Source organism: Schistocerca gregaria, chromosome X, assembly GCF_023897955.1.
Source record: "Schistocerca gregaria isolate iqSchGreg1 chromosome X, iqSchGreg1.2, whole genome shotgun sequence".
Taxonomy (NCBI): domain Eukaryota; kingdom Metazoa; phylum Arthropoda; class Insecta; order Orthoptera; family Acrididae; genus Schistocerca; species Schistocerca gregaria.
This window is the reverse complement of record NC_064931.1, coordinates 193,744,435-193,750,712: the sequence shown is the minus strand read 5'-3', so window position 1 is coordinate 193,750,712 and position 6,278 is coordinate 193,744,435.

Sequence of the window (6,278 nt, the reverse complement as noted above, 5' to 3'; positions counted from 1 at the left end):
ATTTCAAAACTTTCGAATTGCGTTGTTTTCAAGAGATGGTGGAAATCCTATCAGTGAGTAAATCTACAACTGGACGGACAGGTATACAAGTACGAAACAGCGAGCACAAACATCAAAATACTTGTACGGGTTTTCCCAGAAACGTTGCGACAAACGCCGAGGGTTTGTAGATGCTAGTTTCAGTAACAAATCGAGGGTAGGAACCTATGTCCGGAAACGTCATCGGAAGACGCTAGAGAGCGTCGAAGTTATAGGCACCGGAATCTGCCACCAGTCCAAACGTGACTTTGTACGATGACGGACCGCAGGCGGAACGTATGGCAGTGTTGTTTACCACTCAGAGGTTGTGGCTGACTGCCAAGATCGCCAGAGGAGAAGATGCAACACAGACGCGTCTGCTCTCCTCTGAATGCAATGCTCTGTTGCCTTGGTGGATGACTGTTTCAGACACGAGATTTCATCTGCAGTTTATTTTTGTTCTGTGTACCAAATACATTGGAGATATTGGAGTGTTCCATGCAAATTTGTGCTTTACCTGTTCTGTAACAATTATACTACTCCGTGCAAAGAAAGTATTCAAGAGATTGAGCGTAAACTACACATTAATATCAAACACCTCTCATAGTTTTATCTCAACGTTTTCATAGAATATCTACAGCACGGACCCAACTGCGCACACAGATTGTTTTAAAATAATTCCTACGATTTATAAAAGTGGGTATGTCATATGTGACTAGGAGCATGGGTTAACTGGAATACTGTACTAACACAGATTCCTGTGGTTTGACTGTTTACCGAAACGAAGATAATGAAAAGTTGGTCAATTTTATCAAGGGATTTGATCCATCGTTTTGAACGGTTAATAAATGTGTGATTGGAACAGACTACAGCAGTACGTCTCTTAAAAGTCAGTTTACGTGACGGACGTCCCAAATCTTCAACTTAAGATGAAAATATAAAGAAATTTCACTAACGAAACTGGATAAAACTGTATCATACAGCTGAACACCTTAGGCAGTGAGGGGAAAAAGTATGGCCATTTTACGTGAAAAATTAATTATGTAAAAATTTGGCCTATATAAGATAGTGTGTTAGTTCAATGATGACAAAAGACCAAGAAAAAATAGTTTTCTTTGCTACATTAAGAATGTTTAACAAAGATTGCATGGGTCTGTTTTCACCGGTTTAGTATCGTAGATAAGTAGTGAATTCACAATTTCGCCGCACATATGAAACAGCGATGAAAGTAGCGCCAGAAGGTGAATTTTTTTCCACTTGCGGAGAATTTACAGCAACTGATTTCTATGTTGTAAAAGTACTTACTCTTCTGGTTACATTGCAATGGTTAGCAGAAAAAAGGCGAATATTACGCAAGATGTCATGTGTAAAAAGATAAACTTTCCCAAGAAAAGAAAATTGAGTCGGCAAAATGTACTTTCTGAGAAAGGTGCTTTCTTAATGTGGAAAAAAGAGTGATTTTATGAACGAATTTTTGGAGCATCGATGTTTGTCTGCATGTGCGGTAACATCTATTCTTATATGTAAGGATATTTATAGCTGAGAGATGTTTCTGATAAACAGCTTATGGCATCCAAAGATGAATATTTGGAAGACTTTCCATGATGATGATGATGATGATGATGATGATAATAGATTTGTTGGGCGCTCAACTGCGCAGTTATCAGCGCTAGTACAAATTCCCAATCTGTAGATAGTCCGCTCTAGCTACTTTCAGGACTGATGATGGAATGGTAACGACAACACAAACACCCAGTCCCCGGGCAGAGAAAGTCCCCAACCCGGCCGGGCATCGAAACCGGGGTCTCGAGATCCAGAGGTAGCAACGCTAGCCACTAGACCGCAATCTACGGACGTGGACATTCGGGAATCGCACGTCAAGGATGGAATTGTGACTAAAGAAACATTGACACAGTGCAGCAACTAATAGGTGCTACGTCGAAGAATGTGAACATTTTAATCTAAAAGCAATTTTTTTCTCAATTTCGCAAATACCAAGTCAAATAGGAAAGAAATAATGGTTGTGGAGTATTTCATTTTATTTTAATATGAAATCCACTTTACTGGGGACATAAAAGCCTTGCTAATATTATTTTAATTAATATTGTGTATATACCGGTTGCTGGTGAGGAGGAAAGTTAGTTGTTAGTATTTTATTAATGATCTCATTCATAAGCAGCCATATCACAGTCATCACAGTCGCTTAAGAAAGATATAATTAAGCTTTACTTGTTTAATCAGAATCGAACGATAACTCTCCTTGGCCGCAGTCTCGATCATTCGAAGCGATCTGCAATCCTGTGTAAATAAAATGTCTTGGTTTTCTTGCGTTGCGTAGCCAGTCGGGAAACCTCAGATCAAGCGGAAAGTTTGCTTTGATACAGTTTAATTATCCGATGCAATAATGGAGCTCTTGGATCTAATAATTTCAGGTTAGTTTCCAATTCATCGGAGGTTCCCTTCTGATTACCATCGAAACGACGCATCCGTGCAAATTTACAATTGCAGAATACATATATAATTATATTTCTTACACACCTTTGATGTGAATGCTCAGTATATATTTTCTTGAGTAGCATACAACATATTTTCAGTCTCTTTCTTCCAGTAATCTCGACAGCAAAATTACAATTATTCAATGCGGCTAGTCGACACGGAGAAGATCCTAGAAGTCCTCTCAACACACCAGAGAGAATATTACAAAGAGTAATTATGCGCTCATGGAATAGTAATAGTACTATACTGCTTTGCGCCATCGATTCTGCGAGTATATAGATGGCCAAGTAGGAAACGTAATTCACTCATAGAATTGTGCAGGGATAATGAGTAGAATACAAAGAGATATTAGACTGATTATACTCGTTGAAAGATTTACCATAGAGCAAAACGTATCGACTTTCGCCTAATTACTTCTTTTCACCTATGCGAGCTCCATGAATTTCCTTTGGTGGCGGCTCTTTAGTGCTTCACTCAATATGTAAGCTTACTTGTGCCTTACTTTATCGACGTTGTGCCATTAGATGGCCGATAAGACACAATCAATGCTTCCTCTGCGCGATAGCAATGGAAATACTATCGACGACAGCGCTGCCGAAGCAGAGTTACTAAACACAGCCTTCCGAAATTCCTTCACAAAGAAGACGAAGTAAATATTCCAGAATTCGAATCAAGAATAATTGCCAAAAGAGTAACTTAGAAGTTGATATCCTCGTAGCAATTTAAATCGCTTAATAAAAGCAAGTCTTCCGCTCCAGACTGTATACCAATTAGGTTTCTTTCAGAGTACGCTGATGCAACAGCTCCACACGTAACTATTATAAACAACCGCCCGCTCGACGAAAGATCCGTTCCCAAAGACTGGAAAGCTGCACAAGTCATACTAATATTCAAGAAACGTAATTAAATTACAAGCCCTTATCATTAATGTCAATATGCAGTAGGATTTTGGAACATATATTGTGTTCGAACATTATGAATTACCTGGAAGAGCACTTTCTGTTGACACACATTCAACACGGGTTAATAATACATCGTTCTTCTGAAGCACAACTAGTTCTTTACTGATACGATGTGTTGAGTGGTACTGACACGGGACTTAAAACTGATTCTGCGTTTTTAAATTCCCAGAAGGCTTTTGACACTGTACCTCACAAGCGACTTGTAATCAAATTGCCTGCTTATGGAATATCGTCTCAGTTATGTGAATGGGTTAGTGATTTCCTGTCAGAGAGTTCACAGCTCATAGTAACTGACGGAAAGTCAGCGTGTAAAATAGAAGTGATTTCTGGTGTTCCACAAAGTAGTGTTATAGGCCCACTGCTGCTCCTCATATATATATGAACGATTTAGGAGACAATGTGAGAAACCGTCTTTGATTGTTTTCAGATTGTTGTTGCTGTCTTCAGTCCTGAGACTGGTTTGATGCAGCTCTCCATGCTACTCTATCCTGTGCAAGCTTATTCATCTCCCAGTACCTACTGCAACCTACATCCTTCTGAATCTGCTTAGTGTCCAAATTCTGACTCTTAACAATAAATATGTTATGAGAAACAAAAGTGGGGCATTACTTATTAAATGAAAACTGATGTTGACAAATTTCCCCTTTTCAAAAACACTTTTCTTCCTATAGTCAGCCAGCATTTATATCTTATTACCTGACAAATCCGGCATTGTCTCGGTCTTCATTTTGCCAATTTTCTATTACAGACAAAACCACATATGTACTCCTGCAGTAGACTCGGTATGACACGACCCAAGACAGTTTCTGTACTGTGGACGCAGCTCCTTCGCTGTCTACAACGCTATTTTGTAAACATCTCTTTGGCAGCGCCCCTTCAAAGCTCTAGAGATGGCTATTGTTTTCGCCTATAGCCATTTGCGCTTTGCCGTTGATAGCTGTCAAAAGCGCGACCAGGTGTGAGGAATTTATTTAAGTTAACTCCATTGTAGGAGAGTCTTAGTAGTAAAGAATAAATGTATTAAAATTAATTTCTTCACGCATCTCAGTCCTTATGACGTCATATCTCTTGAATTACGTGTCGTAAAAAGATACATTTGTGTAGTTACATTCACCGGCATACGTGGATACTGTCTGAGAAATATGTTGTGAACTGAACTAGAAGTAACGAGGTAATAAATCTAAACGAATTGCATGATGAGGCAGTTTTTCATGTATCTCATTGTTCATAACGTCGTATCTGCTGATCTATGTGTCACACAATGATATCATTTTGTATGTAAATTCGGTGGCGTTTGCTGATACACTGTGCAAAATGTGTTGCGAGTAGAATTAGTAGAAAGAAAGTAATAAATTTAAACGTCATGCACAATGCGTGAGTATTTTACGTAGTGTTATGACGTCATATCTGCTAAACTATGTGTGGTAGCGTGATATATTCCTGTAGGTGCATTTAACGACGTATGTGGGTACTGCCTGCGATATTTATTGCGAATATAGTTAGAAGTACAGAAGAAATACATTTAAACATCGTGTATGATGCGGTAATTTTTCACCCATCTCATTTTATGACGTCATACCATCATGTATGCTAGGTAGGTGGGTCTTACCCCCACAACGATTCTTATCTAGCAGTAAGCCATATGTGCAGCAAGTGCGATTGAAGTCGGCACAGTGGTTTAGGAGGACATGTGGAACACACACACACACACACACACACACACACACACACACACACACACACACACATACACACACACACACACACACACACACACAGAAAAACGGGAACATTTCCATAATCCTGTTTTAACTCATCCAGGGTTCTTGGACGAGTCGTGTAGACTTTGCTCTTGAGGTAGCCCAACAAGAAAAAATCACAAACGGATAAATTTGGCAATGTAGTGGGCCAGAGAATGTTACCGAATCGTGAAATCATACGGTTACCAAAGAATTATCGCACATATGCCATTGATTGCCATGCAGTGTATGATGTCGCTCCGTCCTGTTGAAACCAGGCTTCTTGAACGTTTGGAAAGTTGTTCAATGTAGGTGTAACGAAAGTTCGTAACATCCCCACGTGACGATCGGCATAGGCAGTTATTGTGTTTCCCTGTTCATTTGCGAAAAAATACTGCCCGATAATCCTATGTGATGAAACACCACACCATAATGTCACTTAGTTCTGTTTATTCACGTAAACTGACTGATGAAAATGTGCGTCATCTGGCGTCCACAACTTGTTTCGATGGAGAGGTTTGTATGGGTGCACGACGGCAAGGTCTACAGCACCCATACAAAAACAGGTTAACGTAAAACACAGGTAACGTAAAACAACTTGTTTAGAAATTCGTCATTGTTTATTTGTGTTATAATTTGTCGACAGAATCCTAATCGTGACCGGTAATCGTTATCCTTCAATTATTGCACCATCTGTAGTTTGTGCAGGTGAAATTTTAAATCAAGATAAAGAATTCTGCTAACGCTCTTCCGGGACATTCCAACCATTGCTGCTTGCTTACGGATTCAACGCGGTGGGCTTCGTAAGACAGACCAGTGTACAACATCAATGTCCGCTGGAGAACACACACCTCTTGGTCGTCCTATTGGTTTCTTCTTAAGGACAAATCCAGTCTCTTCATAGTTATTAATCCCATAGTTTACCGCGTGTTTCGACGGAACGGCATCATGACGTCGTAAACTATAAAAACGTCGAAACTCCCTCTGCGCCGCTGCCAAACTATCGTTGTTTTTATAAAACAATTTTATGGCTAACGCAATGATCAATGACTGTATTGTATTT